This window comes from Equus caballus, chromosome 3, assembly GCF_041296265.1.
Source record: "Equus caballus isolate H_3958 breed thoroughbred chromosome 3, TB-T2T, whole genome shotgun sequence".
In the NCBI taxonomy this organism is placed as follows: domain Eukaryota; kingdom Metazoa; phylum Chordata; class Mammalia; order Perissodactyla; family Equidae; genus Equus; species Equus caballus.
Window position 1 is genome coordinate 44,777,271 of NC_091686.1, and position 24,441 is coordinate 44,801,711.

General features: G+C 38.3%; 1 protein-coding gene across 11 annotated transcripts in view; it reads left to right on the forward strand.

The window, feature by feature from the left end:
- EMCN (endomucin) overlaps positions 1–23,925 on the forward strand; it is a 121,529-nt gene extending 97,604 nt beyond the window's left edge. For 4 of the 11 annotated variants that reach the window (XM_070262194.1, XM_070262199.1, XM_070262202.1 and 1 more), the window contains one exon: positions 23,531–23,925. The gene's annotated coding sequence lies outside the window, so the exon portion shown is untranslated. Of the gene's footprint in view, positions 1–213; positions 4,022–23,530 lie in introns of those variants that run through there. The other 7 variants (XM_070262193.1, XM_070262198.1, XM_014738644.3 and 4 more) reach the window with 2 other exon arrangements.
- The last annotated feature ends 516 nt before the right edge of the window (positions 23,926–24,441 follow it).

The following is a 24,441-nucleotide window of genomic DNA, read 5'->3' on the forward strand; positions in this document are numbered from 1 at the left end:
CCTTTCTTCTTCTCTTGCTCTCTTCCTTTGTGGTTTGATGGCTTTCTTTAGTATTATGTTTGGGTTCCCTTCTCTTATTTTTTTGGGTATTTATTATAGATTTCTAGTTTGCAATTATCATGAGGTTCATATATAATAACTTTCACATATAGCAATTTATATTAAGTTGATGGTCTCTTTCTTTTTTTATTTTTATTTATTTTTTTGAGGAAGATTAGCCCTGGGCTAACATCTGCTGCCAATCATCCACTTTATGCTGAGGAAGACTGGCCCTGAGCTAACATCCATGCGCATCTTCCTCTACTTTATATGTGGGATGCCTACCACAGCTTGGTTTGCCAAGTGGTGCCATGTCTGCACCTGGGATCCGAACCAGCAAACCACAGGCTGCTGAAGTGGAACGTGTGAACTTAACCGCTATGCCACCGGGCTGGCTCCAATTGTCTCTTTAGTTTGACCTCTTGTTAAAAGCTCTGCTCTTTCACTCCACTCTTTCGACATTTTATGTTTTCTAATATCAAATCTAACCTTTTTTTTGTGAGTGTATATCCATTACCCTCTCATCATGTAAATAGATAATTTTAATACTTCTGTCTTTTGACCTTCATGTTATCTTCACAGGGAATTGATCTGCTACCTTTACTGTATATTTACCTTTACCCATGATTCTGTTGTTTTGGGTTTTTAGAAATAATTTACTTATTCCTATTTATAGTCTTTTCTTTTCCATTTAAATAAGTCCCTTTAGCATTTATTGTAAGGTTTGTTTATTGGTGATAAACTCCTTTTTTTTTTTTTTTTGGAAGATTAGCCCTGAGCTAACTACTGCCCAATCTCCTCTTTTTTGCTGAGGAAGACTGGTCCTGAGCTAACATCCATGCCCATCTTCCTCTACTTCATACGTGGGATGCCTACCACAGCATGGCTTTCGCCAAGTGGTGCCATATCCACACGTGGGATCCAAACAGGTGAACCCTGGGCTACTGAGAAGCGGAATGTGTGAACTTAACTGCTGTGCCACCGGGCCAGCCCCAGTGATAAACTCCTTCAATTTTTGTTTCTCTGGGAAACTCTTTATCTCTCTTTCCATTCTGAATGATACCTTGATTGGTGGAACATTCTTGGTTGTAAGTTTTTTCCTCTCAGCACTTGAAATACATCATGCCACTCCCTTCTAGCCTGTAAGGTTTCTGTTGAGAAGTCAACTTATAGCCTTGTGAGGTTTCCTTTTTAAGTAACTTCCCACATTCTCCATGATGTCAATTGTAAAGGATTTCACAAGGTGAGACTGAAACGCTAACTTTATTTTTCTAGGTAGAATAATATCAGATGCTCTCCTCCTTCATTAATGCTATCAAGAAAATCATTTATTCATTTCGGAGGTCCTTCTGACCTTGGATATAAAACTCACCCAGGAAATTAGTCCAAAATTTGAGAGAGGAGCCTGTTGCACAATCATTCCTATAATTATCGTGTTCCTTCTAGAGCTATGCCATGCCCTGGCTTGTGCTGGACCATCTGTCGGCTGCAGATGCTCTATGAGGACGTCAGAGATATCCTGCTCTACAGTCTTCTCCACAGACTAATGCTTGACATGGACTCTGGCCACTCTCTGCTCTTCAGACTGCTCCAAGGCCATGGCAGCCAGTGTGCGGCTTTCCCCAAACAAGGCAACAGTGCAATCATCTCTAGCAAAGGCCCTGCCTCTTCCAACCATGCTGTGAAAGAGCAGAGGGCAGGTCTCCATCCCTGGTACCACTGCCCGCTTCCACCCACACTGTATCATCCTCCTCCCAGATTCGAGCAAACCACCAGCACTGCAATCAGCTGCACAATGACATCTCACCCCTGCCAGGGCGGGCTCCTGCCCCTTTTCCACTTGAGGCACAGAAGCCTCCATCTCCTGCTCCTTTTTGGACCAACACAGAAAGTTGTTTATGCACTGAAAAGAAGAAAATCTCAAAGTAAAAACCAAAGCACTGGCTCTCCTTCCTGTGAGATGCCTGTTCCTTCTTCTCCCTGATGAGTACACAGCGGCAAAGCAGGAAAGTTGCCCATAAATTTCATAATTACTCACCCCATCAGCCCGAGCAACAGACCCCGAACTGTGCCCCTTTGTGATAGGGTATGTATAGCTAAGAGCTTTAATCAGAAGAAGAATATGATGATATTTGTGCTTAAGACACATCACTGAGTATATAATGTGAAAACTCATTCAAGAGGTGTTAAGATTGGAAGCAGAGAAGTCAGAGACTACTGCAGTATTCCCTAGGGAAAGGGGAAAAGAACAAGAGCTTTAACCAGGTCTGCAGGGACTGTAGGAATGGAGATGAAGAGGCAGAATAGAATAGAGAAGCAACTGGAAGATAGGGATTCTCCAGAGGTGGTGATCGATTGAATGTGGGAGTTGGGAATAAGGAAAATTAGGACTATAGATGTTGTCCACACTTCTATCATGGCGCCTGGATGGATCCTGGAGGTAACAGCAGAGACTGGGATCCTGGAGTGAGAGGGCACAGGTTCAGGAGGCAATATAGTGGTCTTCCTTTCAGACACGTGGAGTTTGAAGTGCTTATGAGACAGTCTAGTGACTGTATTGGGTGGGAAAGAATTCAGCTAGTCATGAGCATTTCTTACCAAGAAACGGTCTCCCCAGCATCTCTACTTCTTCACGTTCTTGGAATCTGAATGTTTTCCCCCCCACAGACTTAATCTTCACCTTCTATGCTCCAGGTGTAGAAAAGGAGAAAGCTCTCTGGAATTAATGCTGACTTCCAGTCCTGCTTGCCAGTCTGCACCAGTCACCTGTCTCAATAAAGGAATGTCCAGATGAATGCAATAATTGGAGAGAATCAAAAAGAATCCTGGGCCTCTCTTGCCCTTTGAGACAGGAAAAAGCACATTACTACATCTTATAGGAGTGTTCCCAGGAGAGTGAATTTGAGGAGGGGCATTTATGAGCAGTTAGCCTAACAGCCCAGGCAGGTGGGCTCGGAGATGACACGACCTGCCCTTGCATCTCAGGTTTCCAGAGCCAAAAGCTTTCATCCGTGGAAACTTCCTACTTTCTTGATGTTCTCATATTATCTAATGTTTGTATTTATTGTTTTCCACTATGTTAATTCAGGGAAAATTTGCAAGTCTATTACTAAATATTAGGTAGAAAAAATGCCATGCCACTTTGTACATAAATATATTTTATTCATATTTCCATGTGTTACTTTTAATAAATAGTTACTGGACTCAACACACAAAATTTCATAATGTGATGGTGAAAATGACAATGGTATTATCTTCCCGTAATTATGAATATTTTTGGATTGATTATTAGAATATGAGAACTCACTAATGAAAGGGATCTGTCGTAGGTGAGAAAGGGACGGATTCACTTATCAGCCTCTGGTAAGGGAACCGACTCACCATTACCATTGACTTCCTATTTGTAATTCACCTGTGTGACAAGGATGTAAGGGCATTTGTGACACTCTGTACTGCATTCAATAAGAGAACAGGATAGAGATTTTTCACAATTCTTTTGGTTGATAATATTTCTGTGCATGTTTAATGTTTTTAGAAATGTAATGATTTGTTCTAGCAGTCTTTCTTAAATCTCCATTTTGTAGAAGCCAACACTTCATAAATACACGATTGTGATATTATTTTTCAGTGTATCATTTTCTTAAAAATATCATGTGACTCTAGGTGTCACTCTATCAGAAGCAAACTCTTCTCTTGAAAGCTAACTCATGAACTTTGACGATTTCCTGGACACATGGGATCAAAGTGTCATGTTGGTTGAAGTTCTATGGAAAGTTTTGGGACTAATAAGCTGCCAGTGGCAGCTGTTTAACTTTTATGGTTACCTAAGCTTATCTTGATTCCAAATTATCTCAGTGTTCGAGGGCAGCATAGTGGAGATGGAATGGTGTATTTGAAATTGCCTTTTAAATCCTTTTTTTGTTGCGATGTATTTGAAAACTTCCAGCTTTAGGGATTATATTAATAAATCATCTTGGTTTTAGCTTCCTGATGTCTGGACTAATTCTAATCAAAGACATCTGGCAAGCATATCTGTATTTCTTTCTGTTTCTTTGAGAAGGAATATGGGAAATAGAAAGAAAAGAAGGAAAAACAGAAGGAAGGAAGAAAGGAAGAAAAGAAGGAAGGAGGAAAGAAGGAAAGAAAGAGAATAAAAAAGAGCACGGATCTCCAATACATATACTTTCCCTTCAGGGCTGCTTCGCCCTTGCTTAACTCTAACATTGAAGTCTTTAACCGGGTGCAACAGTGGCTGGACTGCACCCCTCATGGAGCATTTGTCTTCAGAAGGAAAATATTCCAACCCTCCAGGATGCTTTACTGAGCTCCTCAGCAGATGCCTTGTAATACAGAAAGCACTGCAAAGAAACAAGTTCTCCTGAAATTTAAATTATTACAAGAGATGTATTATTCTGGTTTCTAGAAAACTATTTTCTTGATCTTTCATAGCATTGTTGGAAGAGAGTTTAAAAGGATCAGGAGAGAGGAAAGCTCTTTAATGACAATGAAAGAACGAAATTCACTCTAGTTCAAGAATTGTATATAAAGAATGTGCTTTAAATTAACAAGTATAACATTAAATCCTTAAAAAATCAAGGTGATAGAGGACTGAAGAATTTGCAGATATATGCATGGCATTTTGTAGCATCCATCTCAGAGATAATGTCTGCATTTTTACAAATCAACTTAAACTTCCGTTGAAATAGGATATTTTGTTTTCAAGCAAAAATTATCATTAATTAGATGTTTTTAAATTATCTGATTTAAATGATCTACTTTTTATGCCTGACTTACTATAAGCTTTTTACTCTGATATACAGTTCAAATGCCACTGTGGCAAAGGAAAGGCTGTATTTAGATCAAAGGCAAACTTTTATATGTGTTTGTTCTGCATGACAATATGGCTATAATTTAAGTCTATCAATAGTCAAGACATTAACAAGAGCTCATTGTCAGCTGAGAATACTCTGCTGTTGTCAGCTGACACACTGGCAGGCATTAGCCAGCAGAGAAAGACTTCTAAATTCTTCTTGCTGAGCTGAAAAACTCCATTACATATCTGACAAACCTGTGTCTTATTTCTTGTCTACCTGCCATCTTTAAGTTTGTAAGGATCAACATAGAACATCGTCAAACCTTCAACAACAAACATGCAGGCTCTCCCTAACATTTTTCTCTGTTAAGCCTGACTTATGGCCATTCAACATTTTATGAAGTTCTAAAAAGAAAACTGGATATGTTCTTTAAAAGTTGTGTTTTGAGTGACAATAGTCTCAAGACAATGAAACTTAATTTTTGCCTAATATTAAAGATATCCATCATTGTAATTAAATAATAGGTACTCTGAACTGAGAATTTGTGATGGATTATCCACAGATCTTCCCTTTAAAATTTCCCCGCAAACACAAAGAAGACTTCTCATGTTCCATTACATGAATATACTTTGTCTTTGCTTCAAGGGGATTTGTCTTGAGGGCCTGAACATACCTGTTTTCTGTTCTGGAAAGAAACAGAACAAAACGGCTTTGATAAATAATGAAAAAACATCCATCTTGTCCATCAATATTACATTCCTGAACTTGAAGTTGGAATTCTGCCAAAGTGATCATGGACAATATTATTAATTAGCTAACTCCGTATTCAACACTCACTCTGTGCCAGGAACAGTGCTAAAAAATAAAAATTTCACATTCATTATCTCAGTTCATCATCACAATAATAGTAAGAGAAAATTTCTAATATTATTATTTTTAGTATTATTATCATCATCATAAGCATCTCCATTTTAAAGATATAGAAACCAAGACAGAAAGTTAAATAACTTACTCAACGTAGTACAAGTAATAAACAGCAAAAATTTGGTTTCTAACAAAATCTCAAATCCTTGTTCTTCATCACTATACTAGTCTTTCTAATCTCTATACTTATCTATAGAAAGAGGTAAAAGCATTATGCTCCTGGCCATAGTTAAAAACAGGGACCAGATTTATTGTCCCACTATAAACAATTTAAAAACTGGACAACTGTTTTAGACAATGGATAACAGGCAAAGCTGGACTATGATCCATGAGAAGAGGGAAACAAAATTATGAGCCGTATGAATGCCCTTTGACAAGTTCTAGATCAGAAAGACCTCAAAAAATCTGCATATGGGTCACTTTGTATCTGTTGATAATGGGATATTAAGCTATGCACACACTTAGGGTAAAGCTCCTGAAGCCAGGTAGATAACCAATAAGGAGTTGTATGCTGAGAACTCTTGGCTATCATACAGGGCAGAGAGACACTCAAGGTCTGACCAATGATACTGGAAAATCTTCATTGATTGCCTTGATTAAGGACCCCAGAAGATCACACTTGGGTAGTTGGGCTAAAATACCCTTAATAACAACTCTAGAAAAGCTCTAACACAGTTTAAAAGCCAGTCTTGAAAGAATAAAGCTGTTCATTCATAAAATATTTAAAGGCCTTCCAGAACCAAATCTGACAATCTTTTATAAAGACAACAAAATATAGCAAAAACAGCTCAACAACATAAAGTTCCAAATATTCATCATCCAATCTAAAATCATATTTGTTGTTAGTTCCATTGCCCCCTAGCAACCCTGTCTACGGTAGAGTGGAACCCTGCTTGATCTTTTTGTGCCATCCTCTCACTTCTAATGCGATATCAGACAATGCTCCACTGCTATTCGAAGGATTTTCATGAGCAATTTTTTTTACGAGTGGGTGCCAGGCCCTTCTTCCTAATCTGTCTTAGTCTGGAAACTCCACTGAAACTTGTCCACCATGTGTGACCCTGCTGGTATTTGAAATATCGTTGGCATAGCTTTCAGCATCACAGCAACTAAAATTATATACATGTCCCCAAAGAGGTAAATTGTGAAACATAACCACGAGAAAAGTTAGCTAATAAAAATGGACTTGGAAATGACAAAGAGGATGGACACCTCACAACTAATTCCATGAGTCTAGTATTAGCCTAATAACAAAACCAGCCAAAGATATTACAAGAAAGAAAAACAGAAAATATTAAAACCTGTAGGCTAATAGCTCTCATGAACATAATACCAAAATAGCAAAACCACTAGCTAAATATTAGCAAATAAAATTTAACAATGTAAAAAAATAAGTGAGATTTATCTCAAGAGTCCAAAGTTGTCTAACATTTGAAAATCAGGCATTGTAATTCAATATATTAACAGAATAAAGGAGAAAACCTATATGCTTATCTCAATAGATAGAGAAAAAGCATTTGACAAAATTCAATATTTATTTATGATAGAATCTCTCAATCAAAATAGGATTAAAAAGAACTCCCTGAATCTGACAAAGCGCTTTTATGAAAAACCTACAGCTAACACTTACATACATGGTGAAAAATTATATGCTTTTTTTCTAAGAAAGGAAGTAAACATATTCACTCTTACTGCTTCTATTCAACGTTGTTCTGGGGGCGAGGTCCTGGCCAATGCAATAGTGCAAGAAAAAAAATGAAAGACATATATGGATTGAAAAGGAATATGACAAAATCATGCATAAATCCAATAAAATATACAAAATAGCTACTAGAATTAGTAAGTGAATTTGTTATAGCTGCAGAACACAAGATCAATATACGGAGTCAACCGATTTATTTAGTAACAAAAAATGAAATTTGAAAAAAATACCGTTTACAATAATGCCAATAAATATAAAATTCTTAGAGAAAAATTTTACAAAATATATGCACTCCTTTTATACTTAAAAGTGTCAAATTTCTGAGAGAAATTAAGGAACACCACATCATGGATTGAAAGACTCAATATTATTAAGATGTCAGTTCTACTTAAATTGATTTATAGATATATTGCAATTCGTATCCAAATTCAGTTATCCTCTTTGTAGAAATTGATAAGATAATTCCAATGTTACTATGGAAATAAAAAGGGCTTAAAATAGCTAGAACATTTTTTTTAAAACCATGAAGATGGAGAACTCACACTACTGGATTTAGAGACATACTATAAAGCTACAGTAATCAAGATAGTGTAGTATTGACCTGAGAATAGAATTTAATCAATGAAACAAAATAGAGATTCCAGAAATAAATGAATGTACGCTTTTCTCCTATATAACTGTTTTTTGACAAGGGTGCCATAATAATTCAATGGGGAAAAGACAGTCTTCTCCACAAATGCTCTGAAACAATAAGATACTCACATGCAGAAAAAAACGAAGCTCACTTACCTCATGCCACACACAAAAAGAAATCAAAATGTGTCATAAACTGAAACATTAAATCCAGATTTATAAAATTTGCCTTCTTTAGAGTCAGTAAAGATTTCCTAAATAGGACACAAAAGGCCAAAACCAAAGACAAAATGGTTAAGTTGAACTTTATCAAAAGAAAGAATTCTACTCTTCAAATGGGCACTAATATACTGAAAATGTAAGCCAAAGCATAAAAGGAAATATTTACATTATATATATCTAACAAATGGCTTGTATCTAGGAAACTTAAGGAACTCAAAAAATTTAAAAATAACTTAATCTACTAAAGAGCAAGAAAAATATTTGAAAAGACAATCACAAAAGAAGATATATGATTTTCCAATAAGGACATGAAAAGATATTCAGTATTATTCAGTCATTAGGAAAATGCAAATTCAAAACTACAGTGAGATACCACTACATATCCACGGGAATGGCTAAAGTTATAAAGGCCAATAATGCCAAGAATTGGTGGGAATATGGAGGAACTAGAACTCTCATACATTGCTAGTGCGCATGTAAAATCATACAACCATTTGGAAAACAATACGGCAGATTCCTCTTGAAAAAGAGTTTAAAAAGTTAAATGCATACTTCTCATCTGATGCATCTCCATGTTTATGTATTTACCCAAGAGAAGTGAAAACATATGTCCTGGATATACAAAGACCTACAACCAAATGTTCTCGTTAGTTCTATTCATAATAGCCAAAATCTGTAAACAATAAATAAACAAAGTGTGTCATAGCCATACAATGGAACACCACTCAGCAATAAAATGGAACAAGCTACTGATACACCAACAAAATGGATAAATCTCAGATACATTATGCAATATACTATGAACAAGAAGCCAGACATAGTGGAGTGCATACTTTATGACATCGTTTACGTGAAATACTAGAAAAGAAATCAGACCAGTGGCTGTCTGGGGCCAGGGATGAAGGGGCAATGCCAGGAGAGACGCACAAGAGAACCTTTGGGGATGACAGAAATGTTCTGTAGTTTGATCATGGTGTTGCTTACATGCGTGTACATATTTGCCAAAATTCAAGCCGTATACTTAAAATGGGCATATTTTATATGTAATACATACGATAATAAAACTGACTTTCAAAAAACATTTTTATAGACTATTTTTTAAGAGAGGGGTTATATTACTAACTTTCTGTTATGGGCTGAATTGTATCCTCTCTCTCAAAAAAATCCCCTATGTTGAAGTCCTAACCCCCAATGGCTGGGAATCGGACTGTTTTGGAGGATAGGGTCTTCAAAGTGGTAATTAAGGTTAGACGAGGTCATTAAAGTGGGCCCCAGTCCCATCTGACTGGTGCCCTTAGAAGAAGAGGAGGTTAGGACACACACACATGCACAGAAGGAAGGCTATGTGAATACCGAGGGGAAGACAGCCATCTACAAGCCAAAGAAGAAAGGGCTCTGAAGGAAACCAGCCCTGCCCACACCTGAATCTTGAGTTTCTTGCCTCCAGACTGTGAGGAAATCAATTTCTGTGTTTAAGCCACTCAGTCTGTGGTACTTTGTTACGGCAGCCCTAGTAAATTAATATGCTTTCCTACAGAGTTGACATAGTTAAATGAGATTATGATGTATTGGGGAGACAAGAAATATAGTTTTTTCCCTCCTTAATTTTTCCAGTGACAACCAGAGTCAGAACTATTCATCCTTACATTGAAGATTAATTAGCAAGCCAAAATCCCTTCCAATAGCTGGGAGAATTTCTAAACCCTTCTATTCTACTGCTGGATGAGAACCTTCTATGTTTCTAAGCATCATGATTCTAATGCCACCTATTGTTAACCTACAGGAGCTTTCAGCAAGGTTAACATTTGTCTGGTAAGCAGCTGAAATATTGAGATGCTTCAGTACCATTGAACAAGAGCTGCCACCCTGAGCCCACTCCCCCGCCAAGCGCCCTCCACCGCAGCCCTCCTGGCCTCCCACACCTTCCTATTGCTCCTGTATCCAGCACCCAGCGCATGAATGCCTGGCCAAAGCAACGCCTTCTGTGCTTATAAGTCAATGCCCCATGCCACACCTCGATTTGATGCTCTGAATATTGCTGGCGTTTAGGGAAGTGTTTTGATCACGAAGAGACAGACAATAAGGATGAGTAATTTGAGAGAAGATTTTTTTTAAAATATGGATTTGTTTGATTTCCAGAGCGTGTTTATTTTGTGGACTAAACATAAGCCTGGGTCACCTCAATTTAAGCACACTTATAACAAGATATTGTTTGCAATGTTTTAAGGTATAAAAGCTTACGTGTGCACTCCCATTTAGGGTTGGGTCTTGGTTGGCCTCTCTAGCATCAAATGTTTGTCATATCTATGCATCCCCTTGCTCACAAATATAAACCAAGCCTCTGTGTGTGTGTGTGTGTGTGTGCACGCACATGCGCGCGCTCTGATAAGAGACAGAGCTTCTTTAGTGTGCTAGCAGTATTTAACAGAGGGCTTCTCCTGCTGGAGTTGCAGTGCAGTATAATAATGCTGTGTGCATTTAAATTATAAATGTAAGCACCATGTAGGATTTACAGCATTTTGCTTGGAACTAAAACTAAAGCAAATGAAAGCATTTAAAACAAAAACTGTCAGCCACTATATTGCTGTTCCCATTGTAAGGCCATTTAACTATCTCAAAAAGCTTGGAGCATTCTATAGATGAGATTTTCTCTGGCTTTGCAGCAAAGCCTACTTAGCTGCTGAGCTCAGTGTGTTGCATGTGTGCTACAAGAGGCAGGTTTTAAACAATGCCTCTATTATCCAAGAATAATAGTTCAGAAAAGTATTCAACTTCACGTTGGCATCCTAGAAAGATGTGCTCAGTCTCGGCTCCATCCTGTTATTGTGCTTTGGCCCACACCCTAGGATTGGTATTTTATTTCAAAAGTAGAACAGTGACTCTAAAGTTCTGATAGCTGAGCTTCCCACTCTCTGGAGGCTCAGGGTGTGAAGTGTGGAATTAAAGTCAAACTGTCAGGATAGAGAAGTGTAGGACGCTTTCAAAGGCTGAAGCTTTAAGAAATGTGTGTGGGAAGGGAAGAGAAATTGAAATCACCTATTAATACCAAATGCTAATAGTTATTATCTTCATCATCATCATCATCAGTAAAGTTTTATTACTTCCTACTAGTCCAAGCTATTATTTCAGGCACAGGGGTTACAAAAAGACGTCATAAGTAATAATTCCCTCCAAGAGCTCATTGGCTATTGTTGGAAATCAGATATCCAGTTTGCAGGGCGAGCTGTTTTTGGCATCCTGCTGCTGTGGGTAGGTGAGGTAAAGGGATTACATGGAAAACTAAAAGTTCTGTGCTGTTGCTCGGAACATGCAGTCTCCAAACTGCATGCAGTGGGGACAGTGCACAGGAGTGGAACAAATGGTGACTCGGAGTCAGACGGGAGCTTAAATCTAGGTTTCATCAGTTATCCTCTCAATTCTAAAATGACAATATTAACGCTGTGAGGAGATTAAGTAAAATAAAGCCTGCAAATCATTTAGCACCATGCCTAGCACATAAACCAAGGATGAAAAACAGTAACTTCAAAAGAACAAAGTTAAAGGTAGCAGAGAGCTAATACAGACAATTAAAATTTTTTAATGCAGGCAGGAGTAAAAACATACAGTCAAGAATATTTGCAAAAGAATATATTTGATTCTGATGCTTAGAATTGTGTCCTTCAAGTGGCACAATTCAATGACACAAGATTATATTTCCTTCTCTTAGTCTACTTCAGGGCATAGTCAAGGCCAAAGATCAAGAAAAGAGTCCCTTCTCCTGAGCCCACTTAATTAATAAGGTATTTTACTAAAGCAATAAAAGGTTCACACCCTTAAGATTCAAACATTAGTTTAAAGATTTCCAGAAAAGTCCACTTATTTGTTACTTAGTATTAGTGATCAATCCATTCATTCATTCATTACTCACACTGCATTCTCAAACTCCAGCTACCTGAGTCTCTCTCCTTACTTGTTTCAAAGGCCTGAGATTTTCTGTAACTCACCCCACTCTCCCCCATCTTAAAAGGGGTGGATTTAAAAAATAGACTGATCCAGGGTCAAGGTCTCCACATTATTGACTCTGTCCCTTGAGGTAACCTGCCCTCTTCTTTTTTCCCAAGTGATTGACAGAAGTAATAACCAATTACAATCTGTACTTTTCTATTATGGGCATTTTGAGGCAGGTTTTCATTATTCTCTAAAAGACATTGCAAAGTTTCACGTAGGCAAAAATCTCATGAAAGTGCAAGATATGATGACTTAAGTATATCTTGTACTGTAACTATCTTCTTATACATGAATTGTCTGTTGGAATAGAATAAGATGAGGCTTTCTCCATGATACCTAGATTAGGCGTTTTAAGTCCATAAGAAGGAAGCCTCAGCAGAATTGTGCAAAGACCCTTTGAGGGAAAGCAAACCTTACTGCTGTGTTCTGCTGTGAATACACTTTATCTAATCATAAGAATGGAAGATGTGTTTATAGGTTATCAATTTTGGCATCATTCAATAGGAAGAATTTAGGGTTGAAGAGAAACTTTGAAGATATAAAATAATGGCATAGTTAAAAGAAATTATGAGATGGTGGGCAGGAGGAGAGCTGACAAATGTGGTAGGGACACTAATGTCTTTATTTTACTCAAGGAGAAACCAAGAGATACTGTCTAAGTTAATGAAAAAGAGAGTGATAGGTTTAATTATATTATTTAAAGTTAAAAAAGAGAAGCAATACAAGCATTAAATCGTGGTATAGGTTATATAACTTGGGAGGTGAGAGGAGCGAAAGTGCAATGTAGTGCTAGTGAGCTAAATTTTTTTTATTTGTAGCACAGGGTCATTAGCTGCTGTCTAAAGTTCTTACAGAAAAAGACAGAAGTTTATGATCTTCTAACTGTGATGATGAGCTGCAGAGGAACTGAAAACAGAAACAGTAAAGGTCATAATCTCTGGCTGGATTCTGGGGCAGGGAGGGAAATTACATACCAGTGTAGGCCCTGCAAGACCTCTACTAAATAATTCTACTTGTACATTTTCTGATCAAAATGTACATACAATTTCACTGTCTATATATTGAAAGGTATTAAAATCACAACACTTATACATGCAATGAGGCTTTACAAAAAATTTTACTGAACACTCTAACAATTACGATTTCATTTGCCACAATAACCTTGTGAATAGGTTGGGTTGCTATTATTAATTTTCCCCTTCTTATAAATACAGAAACATTGTTGGCTCCCAGCAAGACAAGTTTTTACTGGAGAACATATAGACAGTTTGTTGGTAGCCAAGAAAGCTTTGGTTTAACCTAGGTCTTATAACTTCTGGTTAAAAGCCATTTCCATCAGAGAAGCTGAAGTTTTTGCTTTCCCCAGACTTGAAAGATCACACAGCCTACCAACATTGCCTGGAATGTAATCGTGACTGCTAGATTACCAAAAATTGTCATTATGTCAATAAGAAGTCATTGTATCACCAAAATCTTAAGAGCAAATTCTCTTATCAACACCTTAGCTTCATGATACACACACACACAAAGAATTTAACAGGTATGTATTTGGAGACACATTATCAGAAATGTTTCGGGCTAATAGAATTATTAAAGTTCACATATCCACTGACATCTAAGCAAATTATATCACTAGACTCATGTTACTGAGCAACAGTTCACTGCCTGAGACACACAGAAGCCAATACTATGGCACCAGCTTTTGAGAAAAGAAAGAGCTTCATTGAGAGGTCGACCAGCAAGGAGACAGGAGGCAAGGCTCTCAACTCCGGCTCCTCAATCCAAGATTCAGGGTGAAATTTAAGGAGTTAAGGGTTACTAAATTGCATCTGTAAGCTGATTGGCCAGTCTCAAATCAGGCCATATAAGGTAATCAAGCTACCTGGATGCAGGATTTTCCTTATTGAGGGACTTCTTGCTTCTTAAAGGGCTCCAATCGTTCGGGGTCAACCTAGGGCTATTGGTTCCCACCTGGCACATGGGCAGTGCCATCTCTGTTATTAGGCAAGGCTTGATTAAAATAACCTGTTTTAAAGAAGCAAAACCAGTTTGAGCTGGTTAGTGTTTTATGTGCTTTTTCCCTCACAATCCTCTGACTATTTTTCTATAGTCTAAAGCAACGCTATTCAATAGAAGTATAATGCAAGTCACATAGGTAATTTAAAATTTTCTAGTAGCCACATCAAAAACTAAAAAGAAACAGATAAAATTATTTCAACATGTATATAAAGAATAAAAATATAAAAAACTATGAGATAAATACGTTCTTTTTTTCAAACTGTCTTTGAAATGCTTTGAAAGCATTTCACACTTACAACCCATCTCAGTTCAGACTCCCCACATTTCAGATGTGCCATAGCTACTGTGTTTAATGGCTAGCACGCTGGACAGCACAGGTCCAAGGAGCCGAGGGACTCCAGTCCTGGCATTTGGTAACTCCAAGACGCAAAACTGAAAGGGAGGAGCAGGGAGTCAGAGAAATAATGTGAAATATCAAATAGTTCAGAACCAGTCCTTAGTGATGGAATAAAATATTTGTCAAACTATCCAATTAAGTCTTCAAAATAAAATGTCTGTATTATCTTTATAAGGGAAATTTCAACTTATTTAAAATTATAAATTAGTTGCGCTACAAACTTGTAAAGAGAAACTGCCTGTGAACCAAATGAGATCATCATTCTCTCACTCTTAAACTATTAATGCTTCCTTGAAGATATTTTCTAATGAAATTGCTCACATCGCAGTGAACAGAAATAAACTTATGACAGAAAAAAATTCCATTGGTAATGATGTGAAAATCAAGCCTATGTCCCCGACCTACAGCACATGTTTAAATAGTGACTAGGTGGTTGGCTGCATCTGTTAGAGCAATCATTCTTTGCTAAGCTAATAAGAAATTTACTTTCATAACTAGAAAGTGAATTAAAGATAGCTGAACATATTCGCTGAACATTAACCATAACAAAATATATATATATATACACTCCCAAAGCTCTACACCAACTATGTTAAAACTGAAATTGTTATATTTGCAAATATAATTTAATTGGAAAATATTAAGCAATCTCATCGAACAGATCAATTTATTCAGTGCTTTGACACACATTCACATATAAATTTATTTTAATAGGCTCAGCAGGATACAGCTCTATTAAAGAAACTTTACTATTGTGAAATAATTATTACCTGATCTTGAAAATTTTTACATCAAAATTGCTTCTTCTAAATCAAATGCCATAGAATTCTCTGGCTACAACAGATGTCTCCCATTACCTGTGGACAACCTGCAGTAAATTCTATGCAGAAATGAAATGCCCTCCATCCAGATGACAGTGTGGTCAGGCTCTTGCCCATTCATTCATTCACACGCTTGCTCATTTAAGTATTCTGTATTCCATTATTTGTACCTGCATTGAATCTGTGACTCTTTTGTCAGGGCATATGCACAATTAAGTAACCAAGAAGTCATTTCAAATTATATCTTGCATATCTCTTTTCTTCTACTTACATTTCTCGACACTTAAGGAGAATTTTCTGACCACCCCAACATATTCTGAAATCTCCCTTTTCTGTCGCATCCATTTTATTAATATACTACATTCACCTTTCTCAAATACCCTGCAAAGGTCCTCTGAGTAATTCTTCCTCAAGCTCTCTCTCAAGACCTCTTTCTCTCCTCTCTCTCCTTCTCTTATCTTAATTCTCTATATAAAATCCCAAAGAAGCATCCAGGCTAGCAAAGGCAAAAACCTCCAAAGAAGCTGAGAGAAGAGAAAGAAATGAAATGACACAAGCTCTAGCCGCTTTTTTTAAATGGTAAAGACAGAGACATTCAAATTCATTTACCTTTTTTGTCCCTTTACACATCCATTAAGTAAACTTTTAGCAACTAGAAATAAGTGCCAGAGACGCAAAAATGAGATAAAAATCCATGATATTAAGGAGCTCCAGTTGAGTGTTGTATGTATGTGTGTGGGGGGCAGGAGGGTTGTTATTAAAATAGCTCCATTAAATTTTAAATTAGTACCATTTAAGTTAGTACCTGGACTTAGACAATTGCCATAAAGGAAGAAGAATGAGAAAACCGACAGAATTCTGTAATGTAAGAGGTGAAAGATGAGCAAAGGGATACATCTTAGATGACTTCCAGATGAATGGCCCCCTTGAAAGACTGGCTGAATAGTGGTATCAATTTAAGAAACATAGACGTGAGAGTGAATCTGCTAAGTTTGGTTTTGAAGAAGTGGGGTTTGCACTATCTATTTATATATATATATATATACACATATATTCTTCCAAATGGAGATATTGTAGGAATTAGAAGCCTGGATCCCAGGAGAGATATCCCAACTGGAAATGTAGCTTGAGACGTCATCACTATACAAATGGTGGTTGAAGAGAGTGAATATGCTGTTGCAGGAAAAGTTCTCATAGTGAGAATAAAACAGTGAAAAGTACCAACACTTAAATCATGGGCAGAAGGAAAATCAAGATTGAATAGCTACAGGGGTGGTGACAAACCAAGAGAGAGGAACGTCACAGAGGCAGATGTCCCTCAAACACGTGAGTCCCATTTCAACCAATAAATCATATTCATTTGACAATAACTCTAGTCCAGGTTCTCACAAGATGAATACCAAAAGTCAACTCTGAGCATTGGTAAATGGATCACTTTAAGCAACTGATATATCAGAGAAATAACGTAATGTGCATTTTAACCAGGCATTGTCCTAGATTCTCTAAACTTAACTCCTGCATTGAGAAAGACCATTAGGAAGGAATATTCCTGGATCACCTCATTTCCCTGCTGAATTGCCTTCCCTGAGTGATGCTGGAATGTCATTCCCCAACTTTTACAGATAACAGACACCTAAAACTCCATTTTGAACAACATAGATGTGTCCTTGGCAAAATCCTAATTGAAAACCTTGCTGGATGTGTTATCCCACAACCTTTATATAAAGACTTACAAGGTGAATGCCTCTTTGAATTCGTGCCACTCAAATGCAAATGCAGATGAGCTGGTATTATTTCTCTTATGGGACAATATGAAGCCGACATGTCTCCCATTTTGACAAAGTTATCAAGAAATGCAGAATCAAATCCGTATATTATTTATTAACTTAATATGCCTGGTAACAAAATGATGGCATGTGTCTCATTGTTATTTTTATTTCTTTATTTTTAAATTGTTTAATTTTCGTTTGTGTTTGTAAGGAAGAGTGGCCCTGAGCTAAAGTCTGTTGCCAATCTTCCTCTTTTGGCTTGAGAAAGGTTGTCACTGAGCTAATATCTGTGCCAATCTTCCTCTACTTTATGTGGGATGCCACTATAGTATGGCTTGACAAGCAGTGCTAGGTCTGTGCCTGAGATCTGAACTTGTGAACCCCAGGCTGCCAAAGAGGAGTGCATGAACTTAACTACTATGTCACCAGGCTGGCCTCAATTGTGTTTAATTTTTAAAGCAAACTCAAACACTTCTTACATGAAAAAGCAGGTCCAATTCACCATACTTCCCCATCCTCCCCCACAGGACTGAGGCACCTTTCAGCAGTGGCCCCATGGTTGTTATAATGCTGTGCATGTCTTTCTCAAAAGAAATCTAGAAATGAAACTACATTAAGGAAAAAATCTGAGTATTATTGTACCCTTGGTCCCTTTCATCACGTCCAGTGGCAGGTATCTACTAAGTGGGATAATGATGGCTTCCTATCATCCTTGAAAGCTATCTCAGCACTATACTTCCTCACTTTAGCCTGGGCAGTAATTTGGGTAACTAAAAAATTGCAAAATAGTGAAATTTTTTTATATCTCCACCCACAGGACACTTGGACACCTATTTAAATAAAACCTCAAGAACATTCTTGGATAGACTATGGTTTCTCAATTTAAATACAAAATTTATTTTAAAATCTGATTGTGTGTGTGTGTGTGTATCTCATCACCATTTAAATTTTTGTAGAGGTCATGACAGTGGATGTCTCTCCTAACTGAGAGTATGAAGAAATAAAAGTTTAGAAAGCCTAAATAATGGCAAAGAGCATGGGTAGCAGATGCAAACCTAACAGTGGTAGGAGTGGGGTTTGCTTTTGAATAAAATCGTAGAGGTTTGGTACAGTCATGATGGGGTTTATACAAGAGTCTCTAGAGCCAAGGCCTGCATCTTGAACAAGAGTAAGTGTCCATTCTTTATGATTTTAACATCATAAACCTCAGCTCCTGCTTGCTGGGACCCACTCTTCCTCTAAACCCCTTACTTAATAGTAGTTTTCTAATTTTATATTCACTATTTAAGGTTATACATTCCCTCAGGACAGCACTCCTCTGATGTCAATGAGGAGTCCTCGAATATCTGTGATGATGTTTCCCCAAAAATTTCACTGGTTGTCCATTTTGTTCTGTTCTCCGAGCATTCTTAGCTCATATTTTATCTGTACTTTTCCCTTCTTGGATTTGAGCCAGTGTTTTAAGCCAGGATTCCAAGGGGTACCAAAGGAATCCTGGCTGATTGAAGCAGCAACACAGCTCAAACCCCAGCTCAAGTGAGCTAGTGATCACACATCTCTTTCTATAAGTACACAATAATTCACTCAGCACTTTCTGCTAACCCATACAATGCTATTTTAAATCCATTTCCTCAAAGGAAGCTTTATCCAGTGATATAACCCTTATCAACATATACTTCTCACAGCCCCACACTCACATATCTTCTCATCATTATCACTCTGGCTTATGGTTACTCTTCTGAATCCAGTACCATCCATGCCTTCTAGGTAAAAGTTATCCTCAGTGATCCATAAGTAACTGCATTTTCAAATCTTTCTAGTTACCATCCATTCTCTCTTTTCAATCACAATTAACTACATGCAATTCCCTGACTTTTCCAGACTCTGAGTATTACCACCTTCCCCAGAAATGCTCTTCCTCTTAGAGCACCATTCTTCATAACTCTTTGCCTTCATGGTTTTCTCTAAAGACCCATAACATAACTCAAATGTCACCCCTTCTGTATCTCATGGCACATTTTACATACCTCTATCATATCTCATAATACATTGTAATTATTTTTAACATAAAAATATATTTATATATTTAACCTGTGCTTTTTGTATTTATATAGCCACCCCAGACTCCTATCCCCCATGGGTCTGGAAAGAATTCTACCACGGCACAGTGCCAGCCTAAATAGGCACTGAATACATGTTTGTGGAATGAATGATTGATCTTAATACAATTTCTCACATTTTAAGTTTCCAAATGAAGTCATTAGCCTTTGTTATAGTCATAGGCATATTACTAGGTAGGAAGAAAATAAAATTGGCACCAAAATTTAACAAAACCCACCTTAATAGGGAAGCCTAGTTTAAAATTTCTTCTAGCTGATTGTCCTAATAACTCAGTGATAAAACAGTGGTGACGCATCCATTTGTTAAATGAACTGTGTATTGAGCAGCTAGGATATTCCAGATACTCCAAGATATTCTGTGATATGTCAGAAGTAAAATGGCAAGACAAACTGCCACTTAGAAGTCAGAGAAAAAGATGAAAACTCACACAATTGCCTAAAACTAGAATTAAAATGATGAAATGAGAACCACAGATTTTGTCCCACACATACTTTGCTTCTGAAAAGAGAGCAAATCTGTTGTTCTGCGAAAGGAAGATAATGGAAAGGAAAATACCTTTTTCTTTCTTCACTGCTTGTCCTTCTCAGAAAGAGGAGAGGAACCAACTGAAACATTGAGCATGAGTCCTGCTGCTGCATAGAATCTACTTTTTGAGGCAAGCGAGATGGCACTCTCACGCTTCTCCCTCGCTCGGGACATCATGCCCCTTTTTTTATCCATACAGAGCCTGCACCAGTCAGGAAACAACTGTCCAGAAGAGAGGAGTGGGCCTTACGCACATGCGTAGGAAGAGCCTGAGGGCAGAGCCTTCTGAGTACCATCCTTCTTCAATTAGTGCACTAACTCAAACTGTGACAAAAGGAAGTTGGCGTGGAGGAGCTTGAGAAAGGGTGGCGCATGATGGCCTCAATAGGGCTGCCGTCAGGGAAAAGGCTGTCAGACTCCAGAAACGGAAATGGAAACTGTGTGCAACCATTTGCTCTCTTGTCACACATGTGAGGAGGTTGAACAAACAGAACAAACGCTCAGGTGGCTGGTGGGTGAGACTGAAGGCGGCACATACACTATATTTGTTTATAAACACCAGGCATTGGTCTAGTTCCTTCCAAGAAGAGTAAACAACAAGCTAGTGAAATGCAGCCTGTGCAAGACAGGAGACAGGAGCATGATAATGAAGACTGAGAAAAAGAGCATAGGTCTGAAACTGACCGGCCATGAGAATCAGGGGATACGCCTGGGAAAAAAGCATGACCTCTGACCGCTATGCCGAGGAGAAACTCCTGGGAAGAGCTCAGGTTACGAGGCAATGGTGTGTGAGGGCCAGAGGTTTGAAGATTCCGAGGGAACCAAATACAGTAGAGGAGGTTAAGTCCTCTTTAGAGCAGTAAAGAGTAGGGAAGAAAAAGAGGGGGAAGACAAAACAAGGAATGGGAAAAGGCCTATAATAAATACAGAAGATGCATTTTTTTAATGAGAAAAGTACAATTAGACAGTAGCAAATTTTAAAATCTTGATGAAATGGATGACTTTTTAGGGAAATATATATAGCTAAGATTTACTCAAGAAGAAATAGAAAACCTGCCAAGAGTGGCATTTTCCTCTCTTTTGTGCACAGTCCTCTTGCACGACCAACTGGGGGCTAACACGGGTGTGAATTCAGGGCAAGGAAACCCTCGTCCTGCTCCCCACCCAGCAAACCAGAGTTCTCTGCTGGAATTTGACCCCAAGCCAAGCGGACAACAACGTGTGCAATCTTGTCTAGTGCACAGCTGCCTCGAGAGCCTTGGGAGGAAGAGTGCTGTGGTTTGAGGGAGGACTTGCTTTCTCTCGGGCCTCCCTGAACAACACAATCTAATGGCCCAATCTTACTGCAAGTTTTTAAGAACTCTCCAGTACACGCCTCCTCCCTCCTTTGTATTTATCTTTCTGAATCCCCTCTGCTCTTCCCTCATTGCAATGTTGTGTTAGTTTGAGGGCTGCCATAACGAAATACTACGGACAGAGAGTGGAAAACACAAATTTCTATGCCCACAGTTCTGGAGCCTGCAAGTCCCAGATCAAAGCACTGGCAGGGCTGACTTCCTCTGAGGCCTTTCTCCTTGGCCCGTAGATGATCACATTCCAGGGGCGCCCCTGTGTTTCTTTCTGTGTGTCCTAATCTCTCTTATAAAGACTCGCGTCAGATTGGATTAGGGTCCACCTAACAGCGTCATTTTAACCATGGTCACCTCTTTAAAGACCGCATGTCCAAATATAGCTACATTTTAAGGTACGGGGGTTGGGGCATCAACATATGAATTTGAGGGGACGCAATCCAGCCCCCAACAGATGCTTTCAAACAATGTATATTACAGATGTACAGGCACGAGTTTAGGCTCTACAGGTGCTTAGCCTATGACCTTTCCCTGGAGTATCTACTCAGTTTACTCTGCTTTATATTTCTCCACATGTGACTATGAGCGTGTGGCCTCTTACCTCTATGGATATCAAATTTTCTCATTTATAAAATAAAAGGATTTAACTAGATAAAACTTATGGTGTCCTCAATATTTAACAGAATCAGGATCCTAAGTCATTGTGCATAAATTCAGTCAGATGTTATAGCGAGAGGGTGAGAGCCTGAAGGAAAAAGTGCCAAAGCTCAAAAGAAAGAGATGGCCAATGTAATAACCAATGTCTTTCACTTTTCCCTTTTCATATATGTACAAGGGTGATATATGATAAAAATCTGTGTCTAAATAATACTAAACAAAATCTTCTAATAAATATAGAATAAAAGTGCTAAATGATAAGAAGCATCATGTCAAATTTTAATTGGAAGTTTTTTCTTCTTGGTGTATATAAAATACCAATGTGTCTTACAATCAATGCATCTTAGATTCACTTAAATGTGGTATTTAGTGAGGTGCTACCATGTGTCAGGCACTGTGATAAAACCTGAGAACTATAAAGTAAACGTGGGCCCTTCTCCTCAGGAGTTTACATGATCTTGGTATATAGAGTTACTAAAAAATACAGTAAGAAAATTAGTTAAGTGGGAGATAGTGCTATAAGAAGGGAAAATATCTGCTCTGAAGCATATCTCAGAGGGGTCAGAACTCATCTGGGGGATCCTGGAATCCCTCCTTGAAGAAATGATACCTCAGCTAGAACAGAAGGATGAGAAGGGCTTAACCAGGAGTGAGGAAAGACCATTCCCCATAGAAAGGAGTAGCGTGTGCAGAAGCCTGAAGGTGAGGATGAGCATGGCCAACTGATGGAACTAAGAGAAGCCCGGCATCAATGAAGGAGAGAAAAGGGGAGGAGGCGGAGACAAAGCTGAGGACGTGGGCAGGGGCTGACCCAGGCACAAGGCCCGGGTCCTCCAGGTTACAAAGCTGCGGGCGACATATTCACAGTGGCAGCTTGAGGAGAGGTGAACTCAGCACTTACAGTTTTGCCAATAGTTTGTAGGAATTTCCTTCAGTCTTTTTTAGTAAACTGTCCGTGAAGTTTTGCAAGTGCTCCTCACACGCAAAGGTGTCTTGTGTTGCAAGAACTCTGCCTTAATTTAGCAGCTTCAAAAGCCTGCTGTCCAATTGATGCATTAAAATTACAGTAATCGAAGAAGGTCCTAATATTTGTATACGTTGGTCTATTTTGTGTCTACTGTCTTGTCAGTCAACTTATTATTCGTAAGTTGTCTGGTGCCTGACCTACACGTGTATCTATAAGAAGAAATGTCCTTAAAATGTAGTTGAAGTTATCTTTTCAGCCAAGCAGATTAATCTTTGAATAATATGTGTGTTCTCCTAAGAAATGTAAAATACACATTATACATATTACCCATTTACATTTGTCTATATTTCAATGTTGATTTGATTGATCTACTTGCATTAATTTCAGCTCCACATAAGAAGATAATATAACCACAACAAAAACAACCACAATAGTTTGGGTGGTTAATTTTATGTAACAACTTGACTGGGTCAGGGGGTGTCTGGATATTTGGTTATACGTTGTCTTAGTCCATTTGGGCTGCTATAAAAAAGAAATACCATAAACTGAGTGACTTATAAACAACGAAAATTTCTTTCTCACAGTTCTGGAGGCTGGAAGATCAAGGTGCCAGCAGATTCAGTGTCTGTTGAAGAGCTGCTTCCTAGATGGCCGTCCTTTACTTCTCACTGTGACATCCCACGGCAGAAAAGGCAAGGCAGCTCTCCGGGGTCTCCTTCATAAGGGCGCTAACCTCATCCATGAGGGCTCTGCCTTCATGACCTAATCACCTCCCGAAGGCCCCGCTTCCTAATACCATCTCCTTGGGGGTTAGGAATTCAATGTATGAATTTTGAAGGGACATGAACATTCAGACCATTGTAAACATTGTTTCTGAGTGTGTCTGTGAGGATGTTTCTGGATGAGATTAACCTTCGAATCAGTAGACTGATGGTGGGAGTCACTGAAGCCTGAAAAGAATAAAAGGCTAAATAAGAAAGAATGCTTTCTGCTTGACCATCTTCAAGTGGGGACGTAGAGCTGGTTGTAGACCTGGACTTGGTTGGAACGTACACCATTGGCTCTCCTGGGTTTGCAGCTTGATGACTGCAGATCTTGGACTTACTTCTCACCCTCCATAATTGCATAAGGCAACTCCTTATAGTAAATATATACGTCCATAGATATGTAAATATATGTATCTTATTTGTTCCGTTTCTCTGGACAACCCAGACTAGTTCAATAGCTAACAAAAATAGAGCCCTTAATAAGTCCCAGGTACTCTACTGAGGTCTCTACATTGAGTCCAATTAGTGCTGTAAGCATCTGCAGTGTCGGTACTATTATAACCTCCATTTTGCAGATAAATAGAAAATGAAGCTTAGAAAGATCAGGTAAATTTCCTAAGGTCAGCTAATTTATTCAACTTCTTAAAAGTAATGTGGAGTGCTTATTTATTTTACAAACACTGATGTAGTAGATATGCCAAGCATTGTTCCAAACCTTATCAAACACT